Source organism: Spermophilus citellus, assembly GCF_964194105.1.
Source record: "Spermophilus citellus genome assembly, chromosome: 14".
NCBI lineage: Eukaryota > Metazoa > Chordata > Mammalia > Rodentia > Sciuridae > Spermophilus > Spermophilus citellus.
Window position 1 is genome coordinate 105,881,281 of NC_138194.1, and position 19,635 is coordinate 105,900,915.

The 19,635-nt window shown below is 37.9% G+C and overlaps 1 long non-coding RNA gene across 2 annotated transcripts in view; it reads left to right on the top strand.

Annotated features, from left to right (window-relative positions):
* The window catches only part of LOC308633162, a 28,235-nt gene extending 27,600 nt beyond the window's left edge, over positions 1-635 (top strand). Inside the window, exon 3 of one of the 2 annotated variants that reach the window (XR_014018720.1) lies at positions 564-635. This is a non-coding gene — a long non-coding RNA (uncharacterized lncRNA). The remainder of the gene's footprint in view (positions 1-563) is intronic. The other variant, XR_014018721.1, reaches the window with a different exon arrangement.
* The last annotated feature ends 19,000 nt before the right edge of the window (positions 636-19,635 follow it).

Here is a 19,635-nt window from a genome sequence, read left to right on the forward strand (position 1 = left end):
GAAGGCAAACCTAGAACCTAGTGACAGCATAAAAATATAAGGAGTTTATTTATGTTATTACTTCAACATGAAATATGTAAAAGAAGCACATACTTTGAATTTTATATTAATTTGAACTATTTGATTTTTGTGTTATGAATGTTCATAATAAAATACAGAACTAGCTAAGAGTGTCAGTTACCAGTAATTAACTGTATGAATAATTAAACAAGTAAGTGTTTATTTAGAGGCAGGTTCTCACAGAGTTACTTAAGGCCTCACTAAGTTGCTGAGGCTGGCTTTGAACTCGAAATCCTCCTGCCTCAGCCTCCCAGGATGCTGAGATTACAGGCATGTGCCACCATGCCAGGATTAGTTTTATCTTTATACAGAGATTGAAAAGAAAGTGTAGAGATTTCCCAGGTAGCCTCAATCTGGTTTCTTCCCTTGTTATGACTTAGGTGAGCTGTCTCTAAAGTGTTAACATCTTAGACCATTTGTCATGAAGAAAAAATAATGGTATGTTAACATTAACTAAAGTCACATATCCTTTGGATTTTCAGTTCTGTATCTTCCTGTTCTAGGATCCCATCTAGGAGCCAACATGACATCCAGTCATCATGTCTCCATAGACTTCTCTTGGGGTGACAGTTTCTATGACCTTGAGAGCATTGAGGATGACTTGTCAGGTATTTTTATAATTTTTTTTGGAATTTTCCTTTTTTCATATTTAAACTGGGGCTGTGGGTCTGGGGGAGGCAGGTAACAGAGGTGAAGAGCTGCTCTGTCATCTCTTGTCCTTATTGTCATATTAGTATTGACTGTGCCCACCTGGCTGAGGCAGTGCCTTTCAGGTTTCCTTGTGCTTCTCATATTTAGCCTGGGGCTATTGGACTGGGGGAAGCTGGTCACTGAGATGAAAAGCAGCTCTATCATCTCCTGCCCTCAAGTTGAAATGGTAGTATTGATTGTGCTCACCTGCTTGAGGAAGGGACTTTCAGGTTTCTTACTATGAAGTTACTCTTTTTTTGAATGTCCACATTGTCTGTTCTTCTGGAGGAAGTTGTAATGCAGAGCCCACGCTTAGGGATCAGAGAGTTAGCTCTACCTCCTTGATGACTGTGTCTCTCTCAATTATATGGAATTCTTCTGCACAAGAGGTTTCTACTCAGCCTCATTTGTTTGTGTATTCAGTCATTTATATATATCAGTCATCTGGATAGTTTGATTAAGCTGTTTTTTGTTCTCCCCCCTTTTTAAATACTACTTTGTGGCTCAATTCATCCCTACTTTAACCATTGGGAATTCTTTCCATTGGAGATCTTTCCATTATCTCCTGTTGTCCTTTAACATATTTTCTGGTTTTGTCCCAAAGTTTTTTCTTTCTGATATTTAAATTACCCTGACTTATATATTTACTGTGTTACTCTTAGTATCAGCCATTTCTTCAAAGAGTCATGGCTCCTTTGATTGGAGAGTGATATTAAAATCCTTCATCTGGCAGGGGCTGGGGTTGTGGCTCAGTGGCAGTGTACTCATCTGGCATGTGTGAGGCACTGGGTTCGATCCTCAGCACCACATAAAAATAAACAAATAAAATAAAGGTCTTTAAACAGTGTATAAAAAAATATTTCATCTTGCATCTTGATCCACACAACTGACAATGCAAAGAAGTTTATGTGTATTCTAATCTTTTCATACCCCCTAGTTATAACTATGTTTATGTGGAACCATCTGTGAATGTATTAAGCAAAATGTGAGTTTATACTGATCTGCAGTCAATGGATTCTGACCCATTATGACATAGATCCCTCTGCCTTCATCCCTTGTTTATCATAACTTCTCACCCCATCAGTGGGAAATCTAGCTCCCAGTTTCTGCCATATAATTAATTCATTGTTCCGTTATGAGCAATGAATTCATTATTGCTCCAGATTATGGGCTGTGACATAATAAGAAATACACATTCAGCCTCTGCACCCAGTTCCTGGTGCAGCACTCCTAAAATCTTTATATTTCCTGAGTGACAGAGGTGTTAGGAGCATTTTTTTGTCCTAATATTGATTCTTTTACCTTGGTTATTTGCACAGAGCTCCTAAATCCTGCAGAATCTCCTGGGGGCCTAGGAGGGGCTTGTGCTTTAATAAGGACTTTTGGTGGGCTCTAGGGAAGCTTCAGGATGGAGGATGGTCATGAGAAAAACCACAGGAAGGGTAGTGCACCACAACTCCATGTAGATGGAGACTCCTGTGCTGGGAGGCACCTGGGCCTCATCCTGCACAACTCTTCCTCTGTAATTTTGTCTTTTCTAGAATGTCATAAAAGGTAAACCATACAGCATGTAGCCTCTTCAGCCTGGCTTATTTCACTTAGTGTACCTGGTAGAATTTATCTATTTCTCTGTGTAGGGTGGTAGTTCATTCCTTTATATTCTGTGTTGGTTATGCATTCAGGTATCAGAGGACATTCTTTTTTTTTTTTAATTTTAATATTTATTTTTTAGTTTTCAGTGGACACAACATCTTTGTATGTGGTGCTGAGGATTGAACCCAGGCCGCATGTATGCCAGGCGAGCACGCTACCACTTGAGCCACATCCCCAGCCCTGGGAGGACATTCTTATTTGTGATCTGATCAGCATCATAGAGCTGCTATTCATAATTATATGCTAGTTTTGTTTTGACATACTTTTTCAAAGAATTTCTCTAAAAGAAGGTGATTTATAGGGACACTGTTGGGTTATCGATTGGACTTTTTTGCTTTGGGAAGAACTGGCACATCATCTTCCAAAATGGCCATGCCACATGTTCTCCTAGTAATGCCTGAGACTGCTGGTATCTCACATCCTGCAGCTGTTGGTGCACTGCTGTTTCTTAGAGATCAGCAGTTCTAATAGCTGTGCCATACTACCTCACTATTGTTTTAATTTATGATTCCCTGATGATATGGGATGCTGAGCATCATTTTGTATAACTATGTGCCATCTTTTACAGAGTAGGAAAAAAGTGTGTGTGTGTGTGTGTGTGTGTGTGTGTGTTTGTATGCATGTGTGCATATGTGAGTTGTGTGTGTGTGGTGCTGGAGATTGTACCACAGGGCTCACATAAACTAGGCAAGTGCTCTACCACTGAGCTAATCCCATCCTTTAAAAAATTTCCTAGGCTGGGCTCAAGTTTGCAATCTTCTTGCCTCAACCTTTTCAGTAATTGGGGTTGTTGGCATGCAACAGTGCACTTCGTAAAAAATTGAACTTTATAAAGTCCATGTTATTGGTATTTTTTTTCAGTCAGTTGGTATTTGGTATTGTGAGTTAAAACTCATCAGCAAGGACTGGCGAAGTAGCTCAGTATTAGAAAGTTTGTACAGCATGTGTGAGGCCCTACATTCAAAACCCCCCAAAACAAATATACACTACCATTACTAAATCTAAGATTACATAGATTTTCTTATTTCTTTCCAGATTTTTTTTTAGTTTTATCACATTTTAGTTGTGGACTATTATGAGTTAATTTTTGTAGGAGTTTCTGTTTGTGTCTACATTCATTTCACTTAATAAGGTTTGAATAATTTGTTCAATCACCATTTCTTTTTTTTTTTTTTAAAGAGAGAGTGAGAGAGGAGAGAGTTAGGAGAGAGAGAATTTTTAATATTTATTTTTTTTTAGTTCTCGGCGGACACAACATCTTTGTTGGTATGTGGTGCTGAGGATCAAACTCGGGCCGCACGCATGCCAGGCGAGCGCACTATAGCTTGAGCCGCATCCCCAGCCCTCAATCACCATTTCTTAAAAAACAAAGATACTGGGTTTCATTTTAGTTTGAATTTCCAAAATCACGGCCTTGAGTAATCTAGATACAGTACTGAATTTCATCCATTTCTCAGGAATGTCATGGGGTACCCATACACCACTGAATTGAAGCATTCTGTGCTGGGTCCTAATGACCACCAGAGGGTATGTGCCACTTTCATGGATATGGCAGAACTATGAATTTCAGAGCTTCACTGTGCCTAGCACAAGGGGGTGTAGCTCTGAACAGTGAACACCCAGCACCCAGCATCCTGCACTGCCCACAGTGGCCAGTGGGGACACTCAGAACAACCTTCTCTGATCAACTGCTTTTGGGGGCTGTGTTCTGTGCCCTAATCAAACTTCCTTCTCCTGGGGACCCATATAAGAGATGCCACATCTAGGGACTCCTAGGGGCTTTATATAAGGTGTAGACCAGAATTTTTTTTTTTTTATCCTGGGAACACACCTAGAAAGATACCATGGCCTGGGGATGCCTGGTGGATATGTCTATGGTGAGGACTAGAGCTTCCTTCTCCCTGACACCTACCCATGGAGACTCCACTGTGGAATCAGGATGACTGAGATCCATGTGAGGAAAACATGAGGAAGAAGCTTCTTGTGTACTGCCTGGTGTGCTGAGAAGGAGGTTCTGCCATGTTCTTTACTTTCTCAGGTAATATTTTAGCAGAACTTATTTTACAACAGTATTCCTTACTGAGGCTTTTGCTGCTCATTATCATGGTATGTCAATGTATTTTGTGTGGCTTGAGTGTCTGAGGACACAAATGCAACCTCAAGATGGTGCAGGGAGGGCCCAGTGCCTGGAGTCTCATTGGGGCCTGAGGGTAAGGGCTCATGAAAATGCAGTAAGAAGCTCTCAGGAGCCTCTAGGGTGAGAGATGCAAAAATTATGATGGATTGCACTACCCAGAATCCTGGATAACTGCAGAATCCTCATTGCAGTTACCAGAGCCTTCTGCAGTGAAGGCAGCATGGGTCAAATGACAGACTGTGCTACCCATAATTCTTGGGGACCTGCAACTTGCAGAGACCTCTGCAGAGAGGGCTGTATTGACAAAAAATCAAACTATGCTGCCAATTACTTTTGGGTGCCTGCTCTGCCCAGGAGCCTCTGGGGGTGAGAATTTTAAGGGCAGAATACCAGACTTCAATGCTCAGAATCTCTGGGAATGCATACATATCCTGTAACCCTGTAAGTCCCAGAGGATTTGGTGGTGATGCTTTTGTTGGTAGAGCTCACTTCCTAGAATCTCCAGGGTCCCAGGGAAAGCATGGGGTCTTCAGCTCCTGTGATCCTCAGCAGGAATGTGCAGGCCAAACACTAGACTGCATTATCCAGAACCCTCAGGGACTGCAGCTCCAAGAATCCTCTGTGATGAGTGGGCAAACCATTGAACTGCATTGCCCACAATCCTAAGGGGGACTTTTAGTTTCAGAATTTTCTGCAGTGAGTAGGAAAAACACAGGACGATATTACCCACAAATCTTGGTGCCAGCAGCTCTCAGGATCCTCTGTTGTGAGGACTGTTGGACTGAGAGCTTAACTACAGTATCCATAATCCTTGGTGCGGTGTGTTGCCCAGGTGAGTATGCAGCCTGCAACTCCCAGAGGCCTCCCAAGTGAGAGCTGTGCGCTATGCAGGTCAGACTACACTATTCCTGGGGATACACTTGTGAATGTGCTGCCTGCAATTCCAGGAGGCTTCCACAGTGAGGTCTATCAGTACCAAGGCAAGCATGTGGCCTTCAGTTCTCATGGCACTTGCAGTAGGGAAATGCAGGCAAAACACTAGACTATGTTATCCAGAATCCTCAGGGGCAATTGCAGTTCCCAGGATCTGCTATAGTGAGGGATGCAGGGTAGGGAGGTAAACTACACTACCTAGAATTCTTGCACGTGCCCCGTGTCCATGTGGCCTGGAACTCTCAGAGGCTTCTACAGTGAGGGCTATGGAGGCAGAGGGCAAGACTATGCTACCCAGAATCCCTGGAGGCCTGCAGCTCCCAGACACCTACCTATTGAGCACTGCTGGGGCAAGCTTTGTATTGCACTACACAAACTCCCAGGGGTGTCTAGAGAGGCTTGTGCTACACAGATCCCAGAGTTTTGATGGTGAAGTCCACTTAGGTAGGATGGACTGCACAACCCAGAATAATCAATGGCCCACAGCTCTCAGAGACCTCTGTGATCAGGGCTGACTGAGTAGAACTGACTACAATACTCAGAATTCCTGGGGGCTCTGAGCTCTAAGTAGTCACTTTACAGTTGAACATAGCACCAGGCTATAATCCCCATGATCCTTGGGGGCTTGCAGATCCCAGAATCCACTGTAGTGATGGCTACATGGGCAGAACACCAGACTACTCTGTCCAGAATCCCTAGGGATGCCTGAGTGACTGTGTAGCCTGCAATTTCTAGAGACCTCTGGAGGGGGGGCAGCATTGTAGAGGACTAGATTACACTGCCCAGAATCCTGGGTTGGTGTATGAGGGTTACAGTGCTACTTGAAGCCCCCATAGGCTTCTGGAGTGAGGGCTGAATGGTCAGAATGCCAGACTACACTGTTCAGAATCACTGGGGGTTCCTGAGTAGCCTACAGCTCACAGAGGCCTCTGCAGCTGGGCTGCATTGTAGAATACAAGACTGCACTACCCAGAATCCTGGGGTTATGAGGGTAAATGTGCTACTTGTAGCCTCTGGCTTCTGGGGTGAGGGCTGCATGGGTAGAACAGCAGAGTCCACTGCCAGGGTCCTCCAGGTTGCCTGGGCCTGCACATGGCACACAGCTTCCATGGTCCTGAAGGGCAAAGATGGTGTGGGCAGAGCACAGGACAGACTGAATGACCTAGAATGCTCTCAGGGGCTACTGGGAATTTGGTCTGAGCTCAGGTTCTTCTACCCTCCTACAGTGGTCACCCTGGGCTGGGAATTAACAGATTTTCTTAAAATTCCTGATTCTAAAATGGGGCAGACCCTGGCTAAGTCACTCTGTCTCAAAGACTACATGTCCCAGAAGCCTTTGAAGTGGTCTCTGCCCTTGGGCGCCTGAGTGAGGGTCTAGACTCCCTGTGGAAGCCTCCCTCTGTGCCTCTGCCCACCTGGCTCAGACTGCTGCAGCCCTTGGCCTGGTGGAGTGCAGGGAGGGGGTCTCCTGGACTCCATTTCTCCTCTCCTGAGATACCACTACTCATGGTGCCACAGCCAGACCTAGTTACAGAAGTGGGAACATATTTTATTCAATAACTGCTGAGGGTGGAAGAAGGCACTGACATTCACCAGGTAGCTGGGAGAGGCCCCGCCTCTGAGCCATGAGCAGCTCGCTGCATGTGGCCAAAGGGGCGTGGTCAAGAAGGGGCAGGGCCTCACCGCCATCTTTAATGCTGCCTCCCTGAGAGTGAGGAGAGCTGGTTTCCCACTCAGGACCAGCTCGGGAGAACCCCAGTTCACTGGAGTGTTGGGTCACTCCACAGAGAGGGACAGAGCTCCCTTCTCATAGCAGATTGAGAGAGACACCCAGGTTGGGGACCCTCGTGGGCCATGCCTCCAGCGACTCCTGGAGGTCCCTTCTCCTCAGAGCAGCCTCAGCGGACTCTTCGCTTAGAGACTTCGTGAGTCATGGCTCTAGGAATGCCTGGAGTTTCTTTGTCCTCAGAGCAGGCTGAGGGGGACGCCTGTCTTGGGGACCCTCATGTGGCATGTTTCTGGGGTTTCCAGGGTTTCCTGAGGGAGATGCCAGGGTTGGGGACCCTCACAGGTCATGACTCTAAGTAGGCCTGGGGTTCCCTTCTCCTCAGAGCGGTCTGGAGGAGACGCCAGTGTGGGGACTCTCTTGGGTCACCTCTCTAGTGATGCCTGGGGTTTCCTTCTCTTCAGAGTTGTCTGAGGAAGACTCCTGGTGTGGGGAGTCTTGTGGGTCGTGTCTCTAGGGACACCCAGGGTTCAGTTCTCCTCAGAGCAGCCTGAGGGAGATGCCTGGTGTGGGGCAGTCCTATTTTGTATTATAGAGACAGGGTTTCACTGAGTTGCTTGGTGCCTTGCTTTTGTTGACACTGGTTTTGAACTCAAGATCCTTCTGCCTCAGCCTTCTGAGCCGCTTAGGTTTAAATTTATTAAAAATATATCCCCTGTATTTTGAATAATGAACCACCTTTTTTCTTTAGTATTTGCTTAGTTTTGTTCAAAAAATTTATTTTTAGTTGTAGAAGGGCACAATACATTTACTTTATTTATTTTTATGTGGTGCTGAGGATCAAACCCAGTGCCTCACACATGCTAGTCAAGCACTCTACCACTGAGCTACCACTGCCACACATTTTTCTTTTGGTGGAGAGTTTAATTAGCAAGAAGCCACCCCTCCAGGACTCTCTTGCTAAGGCCTCCCCCTCCAGACCCTGCCTCTTCTCCAGACCCCACCCATATTCTTTGGCCCTGCCTGTCCTCCTGAACCACCTTCCCCCTCCTTCCTACCCTGCTTCTCTATGTCCTACTCATGTTCTAGGGCCTGTCTCTCCCTCAGGTCTCACCTGTCTGCCAGGCCCTGCCCCCTTGTGGCTCATTATCCCTCTCCTTCAGACCCTGTTTCTCCTCCAGATCTTTCCCTTCTTCCTGTCCTGCCCCTCCTCCAGACCTCACCCTCCTCCTCTTTTTAATTTTTTTAATTGCACATGGACACAATGCCTTTATTTTGTTTATTTATTTTCATGTGGTGCTAAGGTTTGAACCCAGTGCCTCACACATGCTAGGCAAGCCTTCTACCAGGGAGCCATAACTCCAGCCCAATCCTCCTCCTCTTTAAGACCCTGCCTCTTCTCCAGACCCCACCCATCTTCCAGGCCCCCTCCTCCTCCTGACATTCCCTCCACCTCCTCCAGAATCTGTCCCTGCTAGTCTAGGATGATCAGCTCCCTGGCTGCTGTGCTAATTGGCAGTATATTTGTAATGGTGCACAAACAACGTCCATTGTATAAACACTGACATCCTGCATTGGATGAATTATCTTGACTGTATCAGAATTTTATATACCATAAAATAACTTTAGAAAAGTCACCTTTCTCTCTTTTTATTTTCTCTATAGATCATGAACATTTGAAATAAAATCAGAATTTGTTAAAGGGCAGATGATAGTCAGCCTTGAGCCCTGATGATCCCAGCATCCCACCCAGTGGGGGAACTCTAAGTACCAGTCCAAGGTTTTGGTTTCTAATTGATTTATTTTCTTATTTTAGAGTTATTTTGTATTGTAATTCCCCATGGCCTCCAGGTCTCCAGTTCTGTGCAGTAGGTTTTTCCAATTCAATTTTTGATTAATATTCTTTCAGTTTTCTACAGAATTTTTAACATATATTTTTTTAGTTGTCAGTGGATCTTTTTATTTTATTTATTTATTTTGTTTATTTATATGTGGTGCTGAGGATTGAACCCAGGACCTGACACATGCCAGGCAAATGCTCTGCCTTTGCACCACATTCTAGCCCTTTATAGAATTTTTAATTCTGTGGACTTCTATTTTTTTTATAAGGAATATTTTAAAAATTACTTTTAGCTTACTTTGTTTTTGTTTGAGAGAATTGTATTGTTTGGAAATGCTCATAATCAAATGATTTTAATTAATTTCCACTTATTAAGGTATCTTTGGAGAGTGGATGTGCAGCTCAGTAGCAGAGCACTTGCCTGGCATGTGAGAGGCCATAGAGTCCATCCCAGCACCACACACACACAGAAGATGTCTTTGACAGGACTCAAGCATGAGAGGTATGCTTTAAAAAGATCATGTATTGGGGCTGGGGTTGTGGCTCAGTAGTAGAGCACTCACCTAGCACATGCAAGGACCTGGGTTCGATCCTCAGCACCACATAAAAATAAGTAAATAAAACAAAGGTATTGTGTCCAACTACAACTAAAATAAAGATTTTTTTAAAAAAGGTCATGTATTCCCACATACATACATATACCACAGTGCCTCTTCCAAATTCATATGAAATTATTCTAAGAAAATTTCAAATCAGTTTTAAAAGAGAAGAGGGATGATATTTTTAATGTTAACTATTGATATTTCATATTTAAAACCACTATAGATGAAATCTCCTGAGATGCAAATCATTACCAAATGTAAGAGACAAGTCAGTAGCTGCTTTTTTGCAATTCAGATACATTTACTAAAAATAAGTTTTTTTTTTAAAAAAAGATATTTTTTCTTCTTTAAAATTTAGAAAGCATGTCCATATGTCCTATTAAAGTTCTATATTCATCAGAAAGTTCTCTTATTTCTTGCATACAAAGGGATGGGCCTTCTAATGAGCATGATACTTTATGTTGTCAGGAATTCTTGTGGGAGAACTCTTTGTTTTGCCTCTGTTCAAAATATTATTTAAAAATGTATCAGTTTGCTTTTGATTTTAGAAATTTGACTTTCTTTTGAAATTATGTATTTATTAGTATTTAGAGTTATTACATGTGGGAAATGCCATGATTACATTTTATCCGAATGTTATCCTAATGTTGTGTTAATAATTTCCTAAGCTAGATTATGTTCATTTTTCTTATCAACAGTCAATAAAGCCTTTTTTGTTGTTTTGATGGTATGCTTAATGTGAACATGCTTTATGATGTGACACCACTGTTCATGATGGTCTAGGTATGCAATACACTATAAGGAGAGTGTTTTGATTCTGAGAGTCTCAAGTGTTTTAGGTCCAACATGTTTCCTTAAGAGGAATGATTATTCATTTTCTATTTGATTACACAAATAAGACACAAATTCTTTTTTTTTTTCCTTTTGTGGTTCTGGGGGTTGGTCCTAGGGCTTCTAGCATGCTAGGACATCTTTCTAACACTGAGCTACATCCCCGGCCCCATAGATCCTTTAGTTGTCATTAGTTTCAAGCTGAGCTAGTGACAATAAAATTACTTAGAATTTCAACTAGATTTAGACTCATGCAAGAGTTTGGGCATCCATAGCTCCTTGTGATTTCTAAAAGGTAGAGTTTCCTACAACACAGCAGCATCTAATATCACTCCTGGACTGATCTGACACCTCTGCTTCTCTTGGCTCACCACTTCCTGTAGAGGTCTTGGAGGAAATGGATGTTCTTTTTTTGAAATGGATGTTCTTTGACTATTTGTCCCAGTGACAAATATTTGATTATATTGCTGCTAAAATGTGTTCATAGAAATAAAATAGAGACAAGGATTTTTTGGGATAAGTGATTCAGTCACAGTGAGTCAGTTTGCCATTAGAACATTTTTTTTATAAAGTCACTCTTTCAGGAAAGTTAAACCAGGAGTTAAAATAAAATCTCCAAAATGTCATATTTTTCCTGTGTAGTGATCATGTTTTAAGAAGGAAAACCTAGAACCTAGTGACAACATAAAAATATAATAAGTTAACATATGTTATTATTTCAACATGAAATATGTAAAAGAGGCATATACTTTGAATTGTTTAAAAAAATTTTTAGTTGGACACAATGCCTTCATTTTCATTTATTTCTTTTTATGTGGTGCTGAGGCTCAAACCTAGCACCTCACACATGCTAGGTGAGTTCTGTATCACTGAGCTACAACCCCAGCTCACATACTTTGAAATTTATATTAGTTTGAACTATTTGATTTTTGTGTTATAAATGTTCATAATAAAATACAGAACTAGCTAAGAGTGTCAGTTACTAGTAATTAACTGTATGAATAATTAAACAAGTAGGTGTTTGAGAAAATATAACCATGTCCTAAGGTTTTACTTTAGAGTAGTTTAATCTTTTTTGGGGGAGGGTACTGGGCATTGAATCCATGGGTGCTAACCCTAATCCTTTGGCCTTTAATATTAATATTTACCCATATTATTGCATCAAAAAGTGATATAATAACTGCCCTGTGGACTTTAATACTAGTATAAAATCAATACTATAAAATGTAAGTGATATAAATGCTACCTTGTGACTTTAAGTACTTACACTATATCCAACTATTATAAAATTGATAAAATAGCTTCCCTGTGTCAATTAATACTAATGTAATATCCTCATTCTAGAATCTAAAGCTAATATTGTAGCAGGAAAGTGACATTTAACATCAATGTGGTATCAGTACTATAGCATGACAAACTAATGTAATAGATTCCCTGTGGAATTTAATACTAATATAATATCCTAATACACCATGTAAAATAAATATGATAGCTCTACTGTAGCCTTTAATACTGATGTTATATCCATTCTAAAGTATTTTATACTAATATATTAGCTGTCCTGTGAACTTCATGCCAACATGATATCCATATTGTAGCATCTAATGCTAATATAATAATATCTTCCCTGTAACCTTTAATATTTACCCATACTATTGATACTATAATGTAATATCCAGATTATAGCATCTAAGACTAATATACTATCTGCCCAGTGAATTCCAGTAATAATAAAATCTCCACAGAGAAGCACATAAACTTAATATAAGAGCTGTTTTGTGTCTTTTCATGATCATATGATATCTATAATATGCAATCTAAAAGTAACAGTAGCTGACTTTGGTTTTTAATATTAATGTAATATGCATACTATAGCATCCTAAAGTACTATAGCAGCTTTGGTATGGATATGGTATATCCATACCAAAACTTCTAAAACTAGAATAATAGTGCTCTGTGGCCTTTAATGCTAATAGGTATTCATACTACAGTATTTAAAGCTGATACAATAGCTGAATTGTGGTCTTCCATATCAATGCAATGTCAATATTATAGCATATTGAACTAATGTAGTAGCTTCCCTATGACATTTATATGCCAATATAGTATCTAACCTGTTCACTTTAATACTAACATGATATTTGTACTGTAGCCTCTGAAACTGATATAATAGCTAATTTATCATCTAAAAGTAATATAGTAGCTGCCCTGTAACTTTAAAACTATTACAATTTTTATAGTATAGCATCAAAATTAATATAATAACTTCCCAGTGGCTTTTATATTAATATGATATCTGTGCTACAGTATATCCAATACTAATAAAATAGTGTCACTGTGGCTTTAAATACTAATATGATATCCATGCTACTGCAACTCAAGCTAACATAATAGATGATTTGTGTCCTTTAATCTTACTATAATATCTATATAATAGCATATATTACATAATAGATGATTTCTGGCTTTAAATATTAATATTATATCCATAATATAGCATCTTAAATTAATATTACATATGTCCTGTCTCTTTAGGACAAATATTATATCCATACTGTTGGATTTAAAACTAGCATAATAGATACCTTGTGGACTTTAATACTAATACGCTACCCATACTGTAGCTCCTAAACTTAATATAGTAACTGCCTGGGCCCTTTAATATGATATGTAATATGATAAACATATTGTGCTCTTTAAAACTAAAGTAATAACTGCTCTGTGGCCTTTAGTGCTAATATAATATTTATAATATACCATGTAAAACTAATGTAATAACTTCCTTGTGTCCTTTAATATTGATAGTGTAGCATCCAAAACTAATATGATAGCTGCCCTCTAGACTTTAATATCATAATATTCATACTGTGACCTCTAAATTTAATACAATAGCTGTCTTGTGGCCTTTATTATTGGTATGTTATTCATACTATACCATGGAAAACTGATTAAATAACTGTTCTGTGGCCTTTAATATTAATATGATTTCCATATTATAGCAAAAAAACTGATATCAGAGGTCTTTATTACTAATAGATGCAAACTATAATATCTAAAACAAGTAAGTAGCTGTGCAATAGAATTTAATACTAAGTGACATCCATGCTAAAGCATGTTAAACTAATAGCTCCCCTGTAACTTTTGATACTAATATTATAGTCTCCAAAACTGATGTAATAGATGTCCTGTGGCCTTTAATATTAATGTTACATCATTCCTATAACCTGTGAAACCAATTTAATAAGTATCTTATGAAATTTAATATTCATTTAATATCCATAATATAAATCTAAAACTGATAAACAGGTGCTCCATATAAAACTGGTAAATAGGTCCTATAGTATTAATATGATATTGTATCACCTTAAACTAATATAATGTCAGCTTTGTGGCCATTAAACTAATATGATATTTATAGGATAGTGTTAAAACCAATAAACTTCCATGTTGACTTTAATGCTAACATGATATCCATACTTGAGAATCTAATAGTACATAATTATTGACCTGGAGTGTTTAATTCTAATATGATATTCATATTGGAACATCTGAAACTGATGCAATAGTTGCCCTGTGGCCTTTGATATTTATATGATATCCATCCTATAGTATCCAAAGCTAATAAAATATATTAGCTACCCTGTGGCCTTTAATATTAATATAATATCCATACTGCAGCATTTAAAATAATAGATGGGGCTGGGGATGTGGCTCAAGCGGTAGCGCACTCGCCTCGCATGCATGCGGCCCGGGTTCGATCCTCAGCACCACATACCAACAAAGATGTTGTGTCCGCCGAGAACTAGAAAATAAATATTAAAAATTCTCTCTCTCTCTCTCTCTCTCTCTCTCTCTCTCTCTCTCTCTCCTCTCTCACTCTCTCTTTAAAAAAAATAAAAAATATAAAATAAATAAAATAAAATAATAGATGCACTGTGGCCTTAATATCATATAATTGGTTTGGATATGCTCATGTGTGAGACAATGTAAGAAAGTTTAAAGGTGAAATGATGGGTTATGAGAGCCTTAACCCAAATTAGTAATCCTCTGACAGGAATTAACTGAGTGGAAACTGCAGGCTAATAGTGTGTAGCTGGAGGAGGTGGGTCATTGAGGCTGTGCCTTTGGGGTACTTATTTGGTGAGCTATGCCTAGGTTCTCTGCTTCCTGATCACCACTTTCCTTCACCACACTCTTCTGACCCACCTTAAGCCCCAAGGAATGGAGTTGGCCATCTATTGGCTGAGTTCTCTGAAACTGTGAGCCCCTAAGTGAACTTTTCCTCCTTTAAAATTGTTCTTGTCAGATCCTTTGGTTAAAGCAGTGAAAAAGATGACTGAAACAATAACATACATAACATAGATCTAAAACAAATACAATAGTTGCCCTGATGCCTTTAATACTAATATGCTATTAAGAGTGTAACATCTAAAACTGATATATAATAGTTTCCCTGTGACATTTAATGTTAATATAATATTCATGCCATAACATCCCAAACTAACATTATAGGCTCCCTATAGCCTTTTATACTAAAGTAATATCCGTACTATAGCATTTCAAGCTAATATAATATCTTCCCTGTGGCCCATAAAGCTAATGTAATACATACTATTGCATCTAAAATTGATATAATAGCTGCTCTGTATCCTTTAATATCAATAGACATCCTTATTATAGCATCTTAACTTGATATAATAGTTGCTCTTTGGACTTAATATTTATATGATACCCATAATAGCATCTAAAACTGATAAAATATTAGCCCTGTGGCCCTTATAGGTAATATGATACCCAAACTATATCTCCTAGAACTAATATAATAGCTAGACTGTGGCATTTAATATTAATATTTTATCCATATTATGCCCTCTGAAACTAATAAAATAGCCCCCTTGTCATTTTAAGTAAAATATCCATATGATACCAATAAACCCTATAATATAGCATATCCATATGATAGCATATAAAGTTATCATAATAGCTGACCTCTGGCATTTAATAGTAATCTGTTGGGCTGGGGATGTGGCTCAAGCAGTAATGCACTCACCTGGCATGCTTGATATGGAACTACAGATCTTGTTTTCCCAGCTGGATTTTGGTCTTGTTTTGGTCCCATCTCTTCTTTCTATGCCCCTATTTATCACTTGTAGAATGGAAATGTTTAATCTATGCCATTATATATTGGATTATGTAGCTTGCTGTGATTTTTATGGGGTCTCATGCTGACTTTTCCTTAAGTTTCAGAAGAGGTTTTGGACTTTGACTTTTGGGGAATACTGGAACTGTTAAGAACATGTGGACTCCTGGATATGAACTCAATGTATTTTGCATCATGAGATGGACATGAACTTTTGGGGGGCCAAGGGCACAATGTTATGGTTTAGATATGAAGTGTTACTCTAAAGCTCATGTATGAGAAAAGGTAAGAAAGATTTAAAGGTGAAATTATTTGGTTATGAGAGCCTTAACCTAGTGAGTGCATTAATCCACTGATAGTGTTTAACTGGGTGGTAACTGTAGGAAGGTAGTGTGTAGCTGGCGAAGGTGGGTCACTGCTGGCATTTCTTTGGAGTGTATATTTGTCTCTGGTGAGCAGAACTCTCTATCTGCTTCCTCTTTGCCATGTCTTGATTTGCTTCCTACCTCTGTACCATTTGGGCAAGAGCCATGGAGTTGGTCTTCTATGGACTGAGATCTGGAAAATATAAGTGTCAAATAAAATTTTCATTCTCTAAAAATTGTTCTTGTCAGGAATTTTAGACACAATGACAAAAAAGCTTACTAAAACAATACTGTACTATCTAGAAATAATAGTGGCTCTTTGGCCTCTTATATCAATAATATAGCATCTAAAATTAATAGTTACCTTGCAGTGTTTAATCAAATTATGATATAAATATTATAGCATCCAAAACTAAGATAATACCTTCAATGGCTTTTAATACTACTATGATATCCATGATATTACAACTAAAACTAATATTATAGCTTCCTTGTGGCCTTTAATATTAATGTAATATCAATAATGTGGTCACAGGGTAGCTATTATATTAGCTTTATAGATAACTGTATGGATATTAATATTAAATGTAAGGAAAATAAAAAGAGAGAAGATGCAGAGTCAGAATGACAGAATGGCAGAATGGTCAAGCTGCCAGCTTTATTTATATCAATAGGTTGCATTTGGTCATTGGCATCAGTAATATACTATTGTTTCTTGTGTCATTTGGAAGGTTATAGAGTTAGCAACGTTATGCAGCTTATTCCTCAGTTACATTCTACAGTTACAATATGCAATGTTAGAAGCTTTGTGTAGCTATCAAGAAAGTTTATTGTTTACAGTTACTGTTAGGTGGGCAGGTCCAGGAGCATGGGAGCTTGGTGAAACATTTTTATTGTATAACAAGAGTGTTTCTTTATTCCCAGGAGCTGTGTGCCTGCGATCAAGGTCAAAGCCGATAAGACTCTAGCACAAAGCCTTCTAATGCAGGGCATTGCTACAGCAGGTAGGCATCCTGTGTCTTTGCACAGAAGTTTTCCTAGCATCCAGGAATTCCTCGTCTTGGCACAGAAACTTCCTAGCCACCAAGCATGCCACATTCATGAAGCCATCAGAGACCCCAGTCCCAAACACAGAACCCTTGTGGGCCAAAGGGAAGCTTTAAGGCCAAAGGAAAGCTGTTATATCAGTTTTACATGCTATAATGTGGATATAATATTAGTTTTAAAACTGAAGAGCTGCCTGTGACCTTTTAATACAAACATGTCATCCATACTATGAAATTGTAATGGATATAATAGCTCCCCTGTGAACTTTATAACTAATATGGTATCCATATTATGGCATCAAAAACTGACATAGTAGCTGAAATGTGTAATTTAGTATTATATCCATACTGTGGAACTAAAACTAATAACATACCTTTCCTGTGGCCTTTCATATTAATATAATGTCCATATTATAGCATCTAAAACTAATATAATAGCTGTCCTATGGCTTTTAGTACTAATATGATATCCATATTATAACATTTGCCAGTCCCTTAATATTAATATGATATTGATAAACTAGCACCTAAAACTAATAAAATATTTTCCCGTGGGCTTTAATACTTTTTAAAATTTAATATATTTAAATATATATATTAAATATACATATATATATATATATATATATATATATATATATTCATAGATACCATCTAAAAACAATATATTAGCTTCCCTATGGTCTTAAATATTAATATAATATTCATACTGTGACATATAAAACTAATATAATAGCTACACTGAATTTTTTAAAAATATTGTTTTAGTTGTATATGGAAACAATACCTTTTCTTTTTTTTTTTAAAATGTGCTGCTGAGGATTGAACTCAGTGCTTCACATGTGCTAGGCAGGCACTCTACAAATGAGCCACAACCCCAGCCCAATTACCCTGTGACTTTAATAATAATATAACATCCATAGAGTAACCCATAAAACTAATATTGTAAATTCCATGTATATTATATTAATATAATCATTATATTATTATTATATTATTATTAATTATTAATATGACATCCTTGTTATAGTATCTAAAACTGAAGATCTCTCCTATGGCCTTTACTATAGCTATTAAAAGTGGAATAATAGTTTTCTTGCAGCCTTTAATACTATACTAACATGATATCCATACTCTACCATCTAAATATAACAAAATAGCTTCCCTGGAGTCTTTAATAATAATGTAATATAGTACTACAGCATCTAAAACAAATAGAATAGCTGCCATGTGGCCTTAAATACTATCTTATTCATATTATTAGATAATGCTGACAAAATGGTTGCACAGAATAGATGCTATAACAGAAACATGATAGCCTCATTATGGCATGTAAAACTGATACAACAGCTGCCCTGTGACCTTTAATACTAACATTATCCATATGATAGCTTAGAAAATTGATAAATTATCTGCCTGTGGTAGGTAATTTATCCTTACTATAGCATCCTTATTATAGCATCTAAAACCAATATAATAGGTTCCCTGTGGATTTTAGTACTAATATAATATTCATATCATCAATCTTAATCTAATATATCTGCCTTGTGGTCTTTAATACTAATAAGATATCCATACAATAGAACCTAAAATTAATGTTATAGCTGTCCTGTGGGCTTAAATACTAACATGATATTCACATTATAGCTTCAAAATTGAATATAGTAACTGTCTGTGTTTTTAATTCTAAAATGATATGCATATTATTGTATCAAAACCTAAGATAATGTATGCCATGAAGCTTTTAATAAGATATTCATATTATAGTATGTAAAATGAATAGCTGCACTGCCTCATTTATTACTAATATGATACTCATCCTATAGCATCCAAATGTGATATAATAATTGTCTTGTGGCCTTTACTACTACTATAATATATAATAATATCTAATTACTACTAATATAATATCCATAAAATAGTGTATAACTGTAATGTAAGAGCTGCAAAGTGGCTTTTATTATTAACTCAAACTCCATTCTATAACTCCTTAAACTTAGCTTGTAACTCCTTAAAAATAGCTTGTTGTGGCATTAATATTAATAAAATAAGTATCCTGTGGCTTCTAGTATGAATATAATAGGTAGCCTTCAATATTAATATAACATCCATATTATGAACTATAAAACAAATATACTAGCTGCCCTGTGACCTTCAATATTAATATATAATCTGTACTATAGCATATAAAACGAATATAATAGCTGCTTTGTGGTCTTTAAGAAGATATCCAAACTATAGCATTTGAAGCTTACATAATTGTTGCCCTGTGCCATTCAATATTAATAGGATATCCATACCAGAACATCTAGAACTAATATATGCCCTCTTACCTTTAATACTAATACAATATTCCATTGGTATTAAAGATCACATTATGTGTGTTATAGTAATATTGAAGGCCACAGTTCAGCTATTCCATTGGTATTAAATGTGACTGGGTGGGTGTGTATATACTAATATTTATGACCTGTATTACTAACTTAAAATCCAAAATATAGCATTGGAAATGGACATAATAGTTTCCCTATGGCCTTTAATACTAATATAATGTACATATCAGAATATGTGAAAATGATATAATAACTACCCTATGCCTTTACTATTAATAT